The sequence below is a fragment of the Helianthus annuus genome, chromosome 2 (genome assembly GCF_002127325.2).
Source record: "Helianthus annuus cultivar XRQ/B chromosome 2, HanXRQr2.0-SUNRISE, whole genome shotgun sequence".
NCBI classification, from domain to species: domain Eukaryota; kingdom Viridiplantae; phylum Streptophyta; class Magnoliopsida; order Asterales; family Asteraceae; genus Helianthus; species Helianthus annuus.
The window spans coordinates 149559263-149577580 of record NC_035434.2 but is presented as its reverse complement, the minus strand read 5'-3'; positions in this window follow the sequence as shown (position 1 = coordinate 149577580).

Below are 18318 nucleotides of genomic sequence, written 5' to 3'. Positions count from 1 at the left end.
TTTTTGCAGATGATGTAATGCTACTCGGTTCTTGGGAGGAAGAAAGCGTCATCAACATTAATCGGCTAATGCGATGCTTTTTCCTTGTTTCGGGTCTTAAAATCAATCTCCACAAGTCCTGTCTCTATGGCATTGGTACTACACCGGGTGAAAATAATCATATGGCAAGTCTTGTCGGGTGCAACAATGGGTCATTACCTTTCGCGTATCTTGGTCTCCAGGTGGGCGGCAATATGAACCGTTACCATAATTGGCTTCCTGTCATAGACACGTTCCAAAAGCGGCTATCCCTCTGGAAAGCAAAATCGTTATCTATTGGCGGTAGACTAACCCTCATTAAGTCTGTCCTCGACTCGTTGCCATTATACTATTTCTCCTTATACCAAGCACCAATGAAAGTGATTGATAAATTGGAGAAACTTAGAAGAAGATTCTTATGGGGTGACTCCGATGTCCGGAGTAAAATGCATTGGGTTAAATGGGAGATTGTCACAAAACCAGTCTCAATGCGGGGTCTTGGCCTCAACCCGCTTCAAGATGCAAACCATAGTCTCTTGTCAAAGTGGGCTTGGCGCTTTAAATCGGAACCCGGAAGACTTTGGAGGGAAGTTGTCATGTCTATTCACTACAACCGAAAACACGGGAACTTTCTACCTATCAAGAAAGGACTTTCGGGTGTGTGGCAAAACATCGTTAAAAAAGAATCTCTTCTCATCAGTAAAAACATACACCTTTGCAAACTCATCGTAAGCAAAATTGGTAACGGGTGCAATACTCAATTCTGGACTGATACCTGGGTAACAGGTTTACCTCTCAAATCGAGATTCTCAGCTCTTTTTGGGCTAGAAAAGTTTAAAGGGTTCAGTGTTCGAGAGAGGTTGGAAGTCGGAGGTAATGGGCTGGTAATTGGACCAAAGTGGGATTGGGTTCGGGCTCCATCAACGCATCAGGAAATGGTGGAACTTGATGAACTCAACAACATCATCTCCCAGGTAAACACGTCTAATACTACGGATAAGTGGGGCTGGTCCTCGGAGCACTCTAACGAGTTCTCGGTGAAGGAAATCAAAAAAAAGCTTCAAGACAATAACCCATCTGAAATCACTAATCGCTTTGATTGGAACCGGTGGGTCCCACGCAAGGTAAACATATTCAGGTGGAGAATGAATCTAGATCGCTTGCCTACAAGGACAGCTTTGATAAGAAGAAACATCATGATGTCTTCGGTTACTTGTCCGCTGTGCAGTGAAAGAGATGAAACGACCGAGCACATTTTTGGATCATGCTATGTTAGCTCTGTGATATGGCATTTGGTGTCCAGATGGCTCTCTATTTCACCAATTTATGCTTTCACTATCTCGGATCTCCTACAGGTTCACAAGCACACAAGCAAATCGTCGGCTACCAAGAAAATGATTCATGCCATCATCTTAACAACATGTTGGAGTCTTTGGAACCTACGGAATGAAGTCGTTTTCTCGGGTAGAAGAGTAGACATTTCAAGATTATTGGCGGAAATAAAAGCAAAAAGCTTCCTATGGATCAAACATAGAGCGAAAATGCGGGATTTAGAATGGGCAAGCTGGTGTAGTTTCAATTTCTCATAATGTAATTTTGGTTGTATCTTATTTTTGGCTAGCTTCTTGCTAGTTGGTTCTAATAAAATCTGCCGTTCAAAAAAAAAAGTTAATATTAAATATTTAATTATTTTATTTATCAACATACATAATTAATTTTAAATAAATATTGGATTATTATACTTCACATATCAAATATATACATTGTTTAGTATTTTATAATTTTATGCACAATAATCATATTATGTAGTTATGTATTTATTATTTAAAATAAAATTATATATGGATTTTGATTAGCTTTTCTTGTTTAAACCAAAATAATAGTATTCAGAAAACACGTGTAATAAACTATTTAAAAACCAATGAGGTAGTGGTAGAGTGGTAAGGTAGAGACCTGATGTTCTAAGGGACCCAAGTTCGATTCATGACCTCCTCATTATTTTCTATGACACCTGGTGATGATGGGAGACTAGGCGAAAAGGTAGAGATCGCTAGTTCGATCCTTGAACTGAGCGGGTTTTACCTTACCGCACTGTCGTGCCTTCGGGCGAGTGTTCACGGGCTTCGGTCCTAGGTGAGGTTTTTCTCCGGTTTGGAGACGAGTGTATCCCGATGTGGTAAATTTTGTCAGTAACCTATTTTGAAGGATTCGTTGATTGTTAAAAAAAATATTTAAAAAGGTGTCAATATACTTGTCCTTTTTGAAATTTTATCATCTATGGTAATTAATTTTAATATATTTTAGTTGCTATTGAATGTGAAAAAAAGAAGATAAGATAATTTGTTTGTGTATTTAAGTGTAAGATGAAGGTCGAGAGATACGCAATGATGGTTTTGGATTGGTTGCAACGACGGAGCCCCTCCCCCTGCCCATCATCACCCCACCACCCTCTCTTCACCTTCATCATCCATTTTTCCAAAATCATGTTTTTCACTTTTTTTTTTCAAAAAAGTTAAATACTTTCTACTATAAAGTAATTTTTGTAAATAAATATAAAAACAAATGATATGCTTAAAAAGTTAGTGCAAGAATATATTTATATAATTATGACACGAGTAAAATATGTACGTGCTATATCGTATTTGATACACGTTTTGTAAAGTGTTAGATACGTGTCTAGTATTTCAGTTAAATGTCATTTTAGTTTCTGTGGTTTGGGTCATTTTGCCAGTTTAGTGAAAAGGTTTCTTTTTCGCCTGTGGGTCCATAAAATTTTCACCGTTGCCATTTTAGTGCGCTGGGTTAACTTCATTCATTTTTTCTGTTAACGAGAAGGACAATTCGATTATTTTATATGTAACTCTGTTAGCTAGAAGAGCAAATCGGCCATATAAAATGACCGAATTGCCCTTCTCGTTAACAAAAAAAATGGATGAAGTTAACCCAGTGGACTAAAATGGCAAAGGTGAAACCTTTTTGGAACCACAGACGAAAAATGAAACCCTTGAACTAAACTGACAAAATGGCACAAACCACATGGACTAAAATGACATTTAACTCAAAAGATTATCATTCTTGCAAAGGTGGTACTAAATTTATGTTATGTTTTAAAAGTTGAAATTGATTGAAAGATGTACTGATTATGCATAATTAATAAAAGAAATGATTAGTATGGTTAATTACTTGCGTAGTAATTATTTAACAGCATTAATGGTTTTCCAACGAATTTCAAAAGTCACGGCTCGACACAAAGTTCATATTTGTACCTCATAATTGTGTTAACAGTAATGAGTAATGTCACTGTCCTTTAAATATAACTTTTTTATAATTTTATATGATAATGTTATATAGTACAATGTTATATAATAAAACTTTAAAACTTCTCACTAAAATCTCAAATTAGGATTTCACGACGCGGTTGCTTGTTGTTCAAGTAACTTACTTTCAAAGTTGCTTTTAAACCGACTGGTAAATCTAGATCTAAAGTTTATGAGGTATGCTCATACTCAAACTCCTACGTTATGACGAAGTTTAAGTCCTAAGCCCTTAACTATCTAACTACACGTATTAATAACACCTAATAGGGTTTTATGTGTATGTCTAGAAGAAGATAACCAGTTTTGTTGTGTAACTATCCGACTACACGACTTAATAAAGCCCAAATAGGAATAAATGTCTAGCTTTAAATATTATTATAATGTTACTAATGAAAATGGACCTATAAATATTATTAAATGAACTTGATATAATAATGTTATTAAAGAAATGGACCAATAAATAAGTAGCATGGTTCATGGTTCATTTTGTTATCATATATAATTGAAGCTTATATAAATTAATTTATTACCATAACTTTATTTGTATGTGCCATTTGAGTCTTTATTAGGAGAGGGGGCACTTATCTCACATACCCTAAGTCCCGTAAATTCATTTGCAATACGTCACTTAGATCATGAGGTATGATAGGGCTTGGGTTAGGATCTGGGTTGGGGCATTGGTCGACACATGGAAATTCAAAACTCAAGTCTTCAACCCACTTTGAAAGGGGTATGGTGGGGCTTGGGTTCAACTTTTTTTTATATATATATTTATAACCATTCACAGCCCGCCATGTCAGCTTGCTCTCCCGCCCCACGCCCGGCTTGAAAGCCAAGCCCCAAGGGCCACACCCCAACCCAAGCCCCATACCCCATGGCCTTATTTCATCAATTACCCGATTCAATGATGTCACTAACCTGGATCCCACGATTTTACCCTCTCTCTCCATACACACAACTCTCTCTCTCTCTCTCTCTCTCTCTCTCTCTCTCTTAAACCATCGGCAACAACTTAACCAGGGCCGGCTAAACCGTTTTGAAGGCTCAAAGCAAGCTAGAGATCCAAGGCCCTACACCCTTGCGAAAATTAACGTTGTAAATTAAGAATATTTAGGTTTTATAACTTATTAAGAATAAGAACTAGAACACTCTACTTTAACTAATTATTACATAAAAAATAGCAACAAGGTTCTTTTGATGAAAACAAAGATGGGGTTTTAGTGTTTTACCGATAAAAAAATTAGAGGTAAAAATATGCAACTGAATGAGTCCCAAAAAATTAGTTTAATTATCTCGAACACCTGACCTCTTTGTAAATTAAGAGTGAGTTTTCCACCAAACCAACATACCATCTTGATTTCATTCACCCAAACTTAAATATTATATACGCACTAGTAGTTTTTTTTTTTTTAACTTGGAGGCCATTTTCAAATGATGGCTCAAAGCCCTTGCTTAGGTTTACTTACCCTTAGGCCGGCCCTGAACTTAACTCAACCCTTACCCGGCCGCCCCTGCCCTCACCACCGGTGGTGGTGGTGTTTGCGGGCGGGTAGGTGTACCCGTTGGGCTACTCGCTAATGCCCCTTCCCCCTTATATGTATGTATGGATGTTACATGTTATTATAGGTTGTTTAGTCATGACTACAAACATCCTTATTAAATACTGTATACCTCTTACAACCAGAACTTACAAATTACATTACAATTACAATAATAATTTTAAGTGAGAGCTCATAATTAACTATACCTGCAAACAAATTTATCAAAATAAACGTGTGATCTACTTTATAATACGACTTCTCTTAGTATTGTAGACATAAGAGAGAAAGGGCGTTTTTCTTAGTATTCATGTAGATGTAGACATAAGACCATTCGTAGTGGAAGTGAAATTGAGTTTCTTTTTTTTTTTTGCCCCAATCACGCCCGCGCACCGCCCCTTTGGGCTTTTTTTTTGAATTTTTTTGGTTGGGCTTGTAGATTAAAACGCCGGATGAAAAATTGATGGACCAATAAGAAATTTCCAACTCATTTATGATAATATTATATGTTTTATTTTTCAAAAAAACTAATAATTAGGTAATCATTGTTGGGACATTATACCACTACACCTATTTTAGAAAAACGCCCCATAATGCCCTATTACTGGCTGGACCGCCACATGGCGAATAATGCCCAAGAGTTTTCCTTTATCACATTACACATGGTCTAAGACCATGTGTAGTGGTAATGTGTTATAATGCCCCCACCATGGGACATTATCCGACACGTGGCGTCCTAGTCAGCGTTGGGGCATTATAGCAAAAGTGGCGTAGTGGGGCATTATGCCAATAACCCCCATTCAATCATTTCACAATTATTTTTTTTAACTTAAATACTTCATTAAATTAAAAAAAAAATACAATACTAGAAATAAAAAAAACATCCGATTAAATTAAAAAAAAACACTAGTTTTCGTCTTCGCTTTATTCACCCTCGCCAACTTCGTCTTCCTCGTCCTCCGTTTCTTCCTCTCCCTCAGGTGGTACATACCGAACCGACCATGCGTGGTGTACCAAATCAACCATTAACTGGGAATGGTACGGTTCGTAACGCAACTCTCGCGCATTACTCACTCTTTCTTCCATTGTTGCCTGTGGATGCTCCTCTTCAACGGCTTCTGGCACATAATTCTGGCATATCGCCTTTCCTTCGTCTTCCAAAATCATGTCGTGCATAATTATACAATGGTACATAGCATCTCTCATTTTTTACTTGCTCCATGCACGACAAGGATTTCTCAAGTATTGCCAGCGTTGTTTAAGAACCTCAAAGCATCTCTCAATGTCTTTTCGTGAAGACTCTTGAACCTTTTTAAAGTATGCTCTTTTTTCATCAATAAGATCACTATACGTCTTTACAAAAATCGAATACCTAGGATAAATTCCGTCGCTCAAATAATATCCATGAGGGTAGTAGTTTCCATTTGCGTAAAACGACGCTTTTGGAGCTTTGCCAGAAATCCACTCCTCTAACAACGGAGATTGTTCAAAAACATTGATATCATTGCATGACCCGACCAGCCCAAAGTAAGCCGACCAAACCCAAAGGTCCTGTGAAGCAACCGCCTGAAGAATAATAGTGGGTCCTTTTTGGTCACCACGTGTGTGTTGGCCTCGCATCCGGTTTTTGTTTAAAATAACCGTAGTTGGCTTCCAAGTCGTCGACTATGCGTAGAAACAACCGCTTACTCATTCGGAAACGACGCCTAAAAAATTCGTTCGAAAATGTCGGCGCCTCATCAAAATAATCTTTCATCAAACGATCGTGTGCCGCGCGTCGGTCTCTTTCAATATAACCTCTTTTATTTGTTTCTGCTTGGGGGCGACGAGAATGCTTGACATATCTCACCGCTAGTTCACAAGCACTCGTAACTGCCTCTTGCTCAAGCTCCTCATCAGTCGAACCATCGCCATCCGCAAAATACTCGTTGTAGTAAAAATTTACCATGGATGAAGAACTAGGAGAATCCATCAAGTTTTTTTAAAAATGGTTGGGTTTTTTAGAGAGTTTTTGAGATTGTTTTTGTTGAAAGTGAATGAGTTTTGGTTGTGTATATATATATATATATAAAAGGTTAAAAAAATTAAATCAAACTAGCCGTTAAAGAAACTAGCCGTTGATTGGTTATTTTTTTTCGAATAAGCGTTTTAATTGTAACGCCGGGGTAATTTTTTTTCGAATAAAACGCCCTATAACGCCGGGTGTAATGGGTTAGGGGGCGTTATAGGGCGTTATTTTTGAAATTTAAAAAAAAAATGCCCCGGTACGGGCGGTCTAAGGCCGGAGGGTGTGGGGGCGCCACCCAGGCCACATCACCATCTATAGCGCCCCTAGGCGCTATACATCCACACCACGAGATTTAAGAGGGGGCGCTATACGAGGGGCTCCATCATGTTAACGCCAAAAATAAAAGGTTCGATGGGGCCCACTAGATTTAATCCAATTAAATCTTTATTTTTTAATTTTGTTTAATAGGGGGCTCCATCCACACCATGCAAATTAAAGGGGGCTCCATCCACACCATGGATCCTACGTGTCGCTTACGTGGCCTGATAAAACCCCTAGGGGGCTCCAACAACACCCTCCAGCCTAAGACCCCCCGTAGTGGGGCGTTTTTTTTTATTAAAAAAAAAACGCTGAAAAACGCCCCCCCCCGGCCCATTACATATAGGCATTGTTTGGCGTTTTTTTTGAAAAAAATGAATTGGCGTTTTATATAAAACGCTGAATATGTGCATTGAGGCACGAGGTGACCGTTGCCAACGGTCATTTCTTTAATATTTTTTTTAAATTCCAAAATTTACCCACTATATACATACTACCCACTTTTTCCTATTTTTTTTATAAAAAAACTCACACTTTCTCTCCTACTTCTTCTATATTTTACACAAACATGCATCCATTCCGACCCCCCTTTGGTGTCCCCGCAAGACCCATGAACCCAAACACAACCCAACCGCAACACCCGTTTAACCTTCAAGACATGGACCCGAGCATGTTAACGTACGCGGCTTACTTGAGTGGCGCCACTCCTTTCGTGCCTCCCACCTTCGGCTTTGGTCAAGCCGGCGGGTCGCAACCTTCACAACAACAAGCTGAACCCGATGTCGATGTCGTGCCGGAGACGCAACCCGAACCGGTGCCAGAGAAATCGAAATGTGGCAGAAGGTCGCATAAGAAGAAGGAAAAGGACGAACCTCGACGTAAAAATACTCACCTTAAATGGACGAAGGAGGAGGAATGCACGTTAACTCGGGCATGGCTCGACGTTTCGGAGGACCACGAAATTGGTAACTTTTATATTTTTTTTACTTATTTTTTACTTTTATTTTTAACATACAACTTATATTTTACTTTTATTTTTTCAATTTGTAGCAAACTTTCAAACGGACCCCGTTTTTTGGGATAGGGTTCGTGCACTCTTTTATAGCATGTGGGGTCAAGGCGAGCATCGGGACAAAGATTCCATTTCTAGCAAATGGACCGACATCAACAACAAGTGTCATGCCTTCCAAGAAGTGTACCAACGTAACTACGATAATCGCCCGAGCTGTGAAGGTGACGTCGGGGTTTTAACGAAGACTTTGGACGAGTACGAGAAAACGAAATGCCCTTTCCCGTACTATAAGTGTTGGGATCTGCTACGAAAAAGTCCAAAGTGAGCGCTAGTAGGTACCATGACGTCTAGTAGTAGACGTCGAGCTAAACTGTCAAAAACATCATCCTCCGTTGACCCTGAAACACCGACATCGGATGTCCGCAATGTCGATCTAAATGAGGTGGTGGACGTTGACGAGGAACTTGAAGAAGAGTTGACCCGACCGCCCGGTAGAAGAAAGGATAAGCGAACCGGGAAAAAAACGGTGGAGTCGTCTTCCGATCTCGAGTTGAAGGAAGATTTCGAGGATATGAATTGTCGTCTCCAAGACATTCGCAACCTCGGCCACCAACGTTATGAGATTATGAAAGAACGAGCGGCCGAAACCAAAAAGTTTAACGAGATGCAAGAGGCGAGGCAAATGGAAAAGGACATTGAGTTTTTGTCCAAACCGATCGACCACCTCCAAGGCGACGCGTTGATCCTTGCGCAAATGCATCGCCAAAAAATTCAGGAAAAATATGGACTCTAGATCATCTTCTTTTTTTTTACTTTATTTTTTTTTCGGTTTTTTTGTTTTCTGTTTTTTTTTTTCGGTTTTTTTTATTTCAAGTAGTGTAATTTTTATTTTAAATTAATGAAGATTTTTATGTTTTAAATTAAAAAAAATAATTGTGAAATGATTGCATGGGCGTTATTGGGCATTATTCCCACTACGGCACTTTTGCAATAACCCTCAATAATGCCCCATGCTGACTGGACTGCCGCGTGTCGTAAAACGCTCCATGGTGAAGACATTATTTGGCTAAACCACTACACATGGTCTAAGAGAGGCGTTTCTTTAGTATTCAATTCCTACGCTTAAAAGCAACATAAAAAACAGTAGTTGTCTTTTATAAGTTGTTCACTTAGAAAAATACCAATTTGCTTGTCATAAGAAACCAAAGCTTGTATATGATTTTGATTAACTTTCACAATTCAAATCATGCACCAAGCAAGTTAATTGTAAATTAGAAATTGAAAATCAAACTAAACTAAAATGTTAAATAATCTGCAACTTGATGTTTATCTGTTCAGTAGCATTAATAAGTCAAATATAACGATCATGGATTGCAATATTACCTTACCGTGCAATGTATCAATCACCAAACATCTTGACCCCTAATTACTTGGCAAAATGATTTGGGTGAAAAGGATAGCCATAAAATGATTTTCTATTTTCTTTTAAATCTAGAGTAAAATGCTAAAATATCCCCGAGTTTAGGTCAATTTTGTCGCTTCAATCTAAAAAAGTTTTTTTTTTTTTTTTTTTTTTTTTTTTTTTTTTTTTTTTTTGGTATTTGGGTCATTGAGGATTCATAACTCATTTCTTCACCTGACCGTATGTATTATGTTGGTTTGGTACCCATCTACCAAATATGGGACTTCTTGTGTAGGACGAGTGGTAACTTCAATGGAATTGGTTATATACCCCCCGAAATCGCAATCTGTTAAGCTCATATAAAAGAAGGTTTTACCATTGGTGGAGGGTTTCCCACCGGAAAGGGGTTTGCAACTACAAGACGAGATACTAGAAAATGGCCAGGAGGGTAGATCAATGGAGGATGAGCGTACGTAATATCACTAGTACGGTTATTTACAAGAGGTCTTTTAATATGTGTCTAATATAATATATTAATATAATATAATAGTTATTTGTTTTACTATTTAAAACATTATGTTATTAACATTTACTTTACTTGTTTTTACTAAACTCTGAATAAAAGTAAATGGAAGTTATGATTTGGGAGAGACATGATATGAATGACTGGTAGTGACCAACAGATTTTGCATGGCCATTGATAACTAGCTAACAACCATTCATGGGTGCTTCATCATCTTCTTCTTCTATCATCATTATCTTACATTTGCTCCATTCACATAATTATTCATTTCCTCATCTTTATTACCCCCATATTTACCCGTTGAATATTATATATTGATCAATTAATAAATGATTTGAAAATACTTGTTGCCAATATTTTAAATAACATTTGTTGACTCATGGATATATAGGTGAGTAATTATTTTTTAAGTGGAAGATAAAAAATCATATTATAAATATCTAAATATCATTAGAAAATATATTTATTTAACATTTTAACTTCATTCTTCGAAGTATGTTCTAAAAGCAGGTAATTCTTCTTTCAAATGAAAAATAGATGGAACTCGATTTCCTTAATAAAATGATGAGATCTTTGGGAAAATTGGGACGATCCTTGTTATCTTAACTTGGTACTACTTCTTATACCATTTCAACTAGGCACGTCTCATAAAATATTAAAAAAAACTTGTGGGCCCTCCATGAGATAAAAAAAACAGGCGTTACCCGCTAAATCGATTGGGAATTGATATTTAATTAGTGTTTTTTAATGACGCGCGTTGCGCGAAAGGCATTGGTGTTTTCGACCGACATCATCCTGCAACTCTTCTTTTAACTGTTTCACTTCTTGTAAAGACTGAACGTAGACCCTAACTCTTGTTTCACCACGTAATCACTGTAAAAATTACAGGATTCATGTTTGGGGCATGGGTTGACACGTGGACTTCGAGCCTCCCCGCTGGTGAGTGACGTGTTGGGCCGGTTAAGACAAAAAAAGCTTAAAGCGTTAGGTAGATTTCGAACAGGGCGAGCTTGTTAAACGGCTTCCGCTCCTTGCCCCGGAACTTGATGTTGGCCACCGCCACCCGGTTTTCGTGACTTATATCACCACCCGGGACGCTATCGTAGTAGGCTTTAAAACAGTCGAGCTTCGGTCGTAGCTCGCGCCACTTGTGTTGGCACGCGTTTAAATTGTGCCGGTCGTTCCCCACGTTATGCCGATAGCTAGCGAAAGCTTCCGACCAGTAACGGGTCTCACCGGGTTGGCGCCCCTTCATCGCGTTGTGCCGATATCAACTGTGGGTAGCGGGTTCAGGTAGGTGGAGTGAAGGGTTGGGGTAGCGACGTGGACAGGAGGTGGAGTTGGGGGGGTTTTATAGTGACTTGGGTGAACCTTTTGGCGAAGCCAAACGGTTATTTTTTAAAATTTTAACCTAGCCGCTATGGCCTAGCCAACCAAGCAAATGAGAGCCGGCCACGGAGGAGCTAGCGTCAAACGGTTATTTTTTAAAATTTAAACGTAGCCGTTATGGCCTAGCCAACCCAGCCAATGAGAGCCGGCCACGGAGGACTGCTAGGCATGCCCAACGCTCGGGCTGAAACTCCCGCCCAAGGGGCGACGCCGAAACCCAAACCCACCCGGGGTGGTGACTTGGGCATTTGTACCCAAACCACGGCCCAACCCTCGCCCCATACCTCATAGTCTAATAAATGAATATAAGGTATTGCTCAATATTAAAATTTTAACCTAGTCGTTATGGCCTAGCCAACCAAGCCAATGAGAGCCGGCCACGGAGGACCTAGCGCCAAACGGTTATTTTTTAAAATTTAAACCTAGCCGCTATGGCCTAGCCAACCCACCCAATGAGAGCCGGCTACGGAGGACCGCTAGGCATGCCCAACGCCCGGGCTAAAACTCCCGCTCAAGGGGCGATGCCGAAACCCAAACCCACCCAGGGTGGTGACTTGGGCATTTGTATCCAAACCACAGGCCAACCCTCGCCCTATACCTCATAGTCTAATAAATAAATATAAGGTATATCACATAATAAATAAAGAATTAAAATGAAAACTGAATGATACTGTTCATTCAGTTTTCATTTTATCATATAGTAATTTGGATTTGACTATTTGAAATTTGGGCCTTTTACTTTTTTTTAACGGCCAACCAAATCACCGAATAAGCATCCTGGGATGCACTCAATCGAGCAAATGCATCCTGAGCCATCCTCTATAACGATTAGAGTTGGATGCATACCTGAGCCACCAAGCCACCATTTAAAAAGTAATTGTAAATGTTTATATATATATAATAAAAAAGTTGCGGGCCTTAAAGTTTTTGGACCTGAGTCATCGCCCACCAGGGTCATGCTCGGGGCCAACCCTGATTTCATCGATTCTGGCTTGAATACATTACAAAACAAAGGGTTTTCAATGGCCAATTCGTCCGTTGAAAATAACTTGGTGAAAATTAATTTTGTCGGTAATTTATAGATGATATTGTGTTCGAAAACCTAAAGTAGGCGAAGAAGTTCATAATGATTTACCAACATATTTTACTAAGGGGTAAATTACTTTTTGAGTCCCTGTGTTTTATAGGTTTTAACTAGTCGAGTCCAAAAGCAAAAAGTTTAACGACCTGAGTCCCCATAATCATTTTCTTTAACCATTTGAGTCCAAATTTCTAACTCCATCCAGCAAGTCTGTTAATTATGAGGGTAATTTGGTCATTTACACACAAAGTACAAGTCTTATATACACATAAGTACAAGGAACAGGTTTTTAATGCACACAACTAAAGAAGCCTGCTCTCTTATGACGATACTGATACTGCAGATTCTCGTTCTTTGAATCCCAGAAAAACGAAGCTGGGTTTATCCTCATTTTCTCACAAGTCACACGGTTATGAGGAATTGTGCCAGGTGGAAACCGTATGGATACAATCGCTGCAGTTAAGTACCTCATTTTCTCTAGTTTTACACATCTTGAAACAGTGGGTAGAACAAACAAACAATTAATCATAGCAAATCAAACAGTAATTAAACAGATAAATCATACTAAATAAAAACAGAGTGTGCGTAGAACAAACAAATGATTAATATCGAGAATAAACCTCAACGACAAAAATCAAGACTCCTGCGGCTTCTCTGGCTTTTGGCAGAGAATCATATGCATCAGAGAAAAAATCCCTGTTTCGTCCCCTCTAGTGAGGTAATCAGCAGTCTTAAACAGCATCTCATGAACATCCACGGTCCCATTGGGTGCAATCCCAATAGTCTCAAGCACCATAACCAGGCAACACATCCCCCCTCTCAATCCCATGAATAACCTCCGCATGTTCCGGATCTTCACCCCGGTACACCCAACAATTGCATGCATCGGCCCCCGACACAACACCCAACATCTAGAATCTTCTGACCAGGCTTAATGTAACATCCTTACAAATATTATTGATTTACTTATAAATATCGATAATTAAATGTGTATTTACTATATACACTTATGAAAATATGGGTTTATTAAAACTTTTCTCAATAAAAACAATACTACATAATATGTATAAGTTCGTCATTTCAAAATGACGACGAAACAATGTGTGGAAGCTTGTAACTTGATCGTGTTCGGTTCTTCGTTGAGCTTGATCGTCATCCGATACTCCAATTATTACCTACATATCATAAATCATGATATATATTAGTTATATGAAATCTATAACTAATCTAGCTAAGCCCGAAAGCTCAATACGATGACCAGGTGACTCGCATGGGTAATGGCGACTGATAAACCAGATGAGTAGATAACTTGTCTGGGTTATGGCAACTGATAACCCAGATGACCAGATAACTCGTATGGGTTATGGCAACTGATAACCCAGATAACCAAATAACTTGTCTGGGTTATAGCAACTGATAACCCAGATGACCAAATAACTTGTCTAGGTTATGGCATCTGATAACCCAGATATATATTTAACAAGTCTGGGTTACAGAACTTGGCCATTTTTCCCTTTTTAGTAAATGCTGCGTAACTTTTCTGATATTTGTTTGTTTAACTTGAAACTTGTTTCTAATTGATCTAACACATTTGCCTACATTATTAACCCCTAATCTTTAACCCGGATTCGTAAATTTTATGATTTACACAACCATTACCGGGTTTATGCTTATTATTATTTTGACCCGTTATGAGATTTAAGCACTTTAAGCTTAAATTATCCACAACCCTTCTTATCTTTTATTCCCGCTTAATGATCTTTATTCATCTATCATCACAATTACAGTTGTGATGGATTATGATAGAGAAATTCATTATACTACTATTCTACTCTCGAATTTGACAATTTTACAAAAATGACCCATTACACATACCTGGCACGGGTCAAAACATTGACCCGTTTTAATACCTTACATTATTAGTTACTAATTAAAAGCAATGCAAGCCATACGCTATTCTTCCTGTGAACACAAAACTTGACAAGCAACCATTAGTCGTTATTGTCAATGGTGATAACATCACCATTTGACCCGTTTGGTCTAAATGACCCTTTTACCCTTTTTTTACCATCAAATATGGTTTCTTACCATTTTTACTTGTTCCGACCCGTATTGGTTCGCGTCGGAACGTCATATTTCAAAGACTCATTTTAAATACTAGATCACTTTGTTATTAACCAATACATAAGTAGACGTTCTACTTAAAAGATGTAAGCTTTACGTACCTTGCATCCGATTATGTTTTTCCCGCGTATTTGATCTTCTTGACCTGCTTCTTCCCAAGCTTCCACCTAGCTTGTCAAGCGTCAAACTACCATTTATCATTCGCAAGATGGTTAGATTAATCGTCATTTATCACGACTATTCCACCTTACGAACTTTATATCAAAATTACCATTTGATCCTATTATAGGCCAGTTTGACTTTTAAAAGTGAACTGCCTATTAACATATGCAAATACACAATTAAGTTTAACAAACTCATCTTAGCATTTCATCAAATACTTGGTAGGCATTATTTTTAGGCCACCATTTTAACTAAATTCCCAACCCAGTTCGTATCATTTCTTTCACTTTAACAAGTTCATGTAATAGTTAACATCAAGTTAACTTAGCTTTTAATTGTCACTACTAGTTCACCCATTTATCATGCTATGCTAGAACTAAAGGTTTTCATCTCTATGTGAAAACCCATTTCATCATATTACTAGACATTCATCCGAACACCTAATAAAAATCAAATTCTCCATACAAACTAGTAGACATGATGACTTCAAGCACCTATTAAGATCAATAATACATAAATTTCATCATTTCATACAAAACCCATTTCATGTAATGTATGAACACTTGACCTAGTCTCAAATTATTCAAGTATTTCTCAAATACTAACTAGTATGATGATCATAAACATAAATACATCACCAATTTCATCATGCTACTTAAAATATTGAACTCAAAGTTATCGCCTTCAAGTTAATCCACATACTCATCATCACCAAAGCATAAATTACAACATATCTTATGATCTCCAAGCTTAGATGATCACGAATTTATGTTCATGCATGTGATTTGGCCCTAATTCATCCTCCAATTTGATGGATTAAGGATAAGCAAGGGTTTGTTCCTTGTTCTTCTTCTCTGATCGATACTCTCACACACACTTAATGTGTGCTATGCTTTATTTTGTTTATTAATAAACCTAAGTTTCACACTTTTCCTTTTTGGCCCCTCTAGTTTGTCTAAATATTTAAACCCCCATATAACACTTACTAGCAATTAAACAATTCTCATAACTAGGTTTAAATATTCCTAGTTAACTTAATGGGTTTGGGGAAGTTATAACCCAATTTATTTTAAGTCCCGTTAACTCGGGGTTCTTATAAACTTTGTTTTCTCAAAAGCTTTTATTCTTTTTTTATATAATATTAGGTTTAATTATTTAAATCCTAATATTTACCGGGTTATTTTTTACCACTAACGGTATTTTTACCCGTTCATTATTATTAACGTGGTTTGACTATCAAACCCGTTTTCGGGGTGTTACACTTAACATTAATCAGATCTACTGCCATCTGCTCATGGATTTTTGTAGATTCAAGGTTGATTTAGCGGGGATGGTGTTGTGGTGGTGGTGGTGGTGACGGTGGAGGTGTAGCGGTGGTGGGTGTTGTGGTGGTGGTGGTGGTGGTGACGGTGGAGGTGCAGTGGCGACGGTGGTGTTGATGGTGGAGGTGTGGTGGTGGGATGGAGGTGCTTTAGGTTTAGAGAGGGAGAGAATGAAAGATGATAGAGAGAAATGCACTGGTGTTTAGAGGAGAAAGCCAAATGAGAGAGTTATAAATTAGTTTATTTATTTATTTTTAATAGGGGTAATTTTGTCATTTAACAAAATTTAACAAAAAAATTCTAACACTGTTAGAAATTTGGACTCAAATGGTTAAGAAAAGTGGCTATAGGGACGCAGGTCGTTAAACATTTTGATTTTGGACTCAAGTGATTAAAACCACTAAAACACAGGGACTCAAAAAGTAATTTACCCTTTACTAAGGGATCACCGGTAGAGAGTACTACAGACTGGTCGATTACCGATGTAATATGGTTACAACTCACATACTATCATCGACGAATCAATGACTAAATTTTCACCAGAGGGTTCTTCACAAAATGGTTACTGACAGATCTCTGACGGCTTCTTATGTCGATGATACATGCTTTTGATTATAATACATAAATAATCTAGTGAATATAGATAACACATTACAATCTAGTAATAACAAGTACTATAAATCTTTAAATCATAGTGATAATACGTACTATGAATCTATAAAATTTCTCATTACAATCAAAACTTGTTTTTTTATAGATATGTTTCTAATTAGTATACGAGAGATAATCTAGTTAAGTAGTGGGAGGGTACTATAATGGTGGCGCTCTAAACTGTCGTTGGCGCAACAGGTCTTCTAGGGTCGTTCAAAGCAGTTCTTAGAACTCCTTCCACGTCACCTCCCGCTCCACGTGCATCACTGTGTCCCGTGCCACCAAAAATATCGTCATTGCCACTTCCCGTTCCCCTTGTTTAACCTGCATTGTCGCTTCCCGTGCCTCATAGATTCCCGCATCATCCAAAACTGTTGCTACCCCTACTGTGCCTACCTCATTCAAAACCCAGTTCATCATCTCTAAAATGAACTAAAAAGAAGGGGTGTGCATAGATCGGTTTGGGTTGGTTTTGACCTAAAACCATAACCATAACCGCGATATCGGTTAATGGATAACTATAACCATAACAGATCGGTTATGGTGGTTATGGTTATTCGGTTTTGATGGTTATAGCGGGTCGGTTATGGGTGGTTAACCGTGTATTTAGCTTAGCTAAAAATAACTTATTTTTTTAACATGGAATAAATTGTTATTGCATATTGTATATATTAGTATATTGCATAGTATTAAAATATACATATAATATATAATATTAGTACCAATTATTATCAAATATTGAAATAAAGTGATATGATACATTTCATAAATTCAAATAAACATCTAACCAAAACCACAAAACGATATGAAAAACTATAAATACTAACAATCTCTAATAAACAATATCAAATATTAAAAGTATGGTGAAAAGTCCTAAATCCTACAAAAATTTATTACATGTCGGTTCGGTTCGGTTATGGTGGGTATGGAAAAAATGATAACCATAGCCGACCCGCTACTTTCGGTTTTAAAAAAACCATTAACCGACCCACCGGTTTTCTATTTGGTTCGGTTTTTTCGGTTCGGTTTTGTCGGTTAATTCGGTCATGGTTCGGTTAATTTGGTTTTTTGCACACCCTTACTAAAAAGTCAACATAGGTTAAACATGTTCGATCATGAAACATTAGGTTAAACATAGAGTTAAAGAAACATAGAACTATAGGATAGACATAAGAATTTCTTATTCATATCACAAATTACAATGTAGACACTTTAGTTAACCCAATTTCAGTTACAGTTAGAAAAATTACAATCACAATTACAATTTTCACACTTTAAATCACCTAAATGACAAATCTAATTCTAGTTGGATATTTTGTGTCTAAATTTGATTATACCTTTGTGTATATATTTGTGTTATGTGATGTTTCCCTTAAATACATTAATACGTAACACAAACACAAAGTTGTAGTCAAATATAGACACAAAATACCTAATTTGGCAAACATGTAAC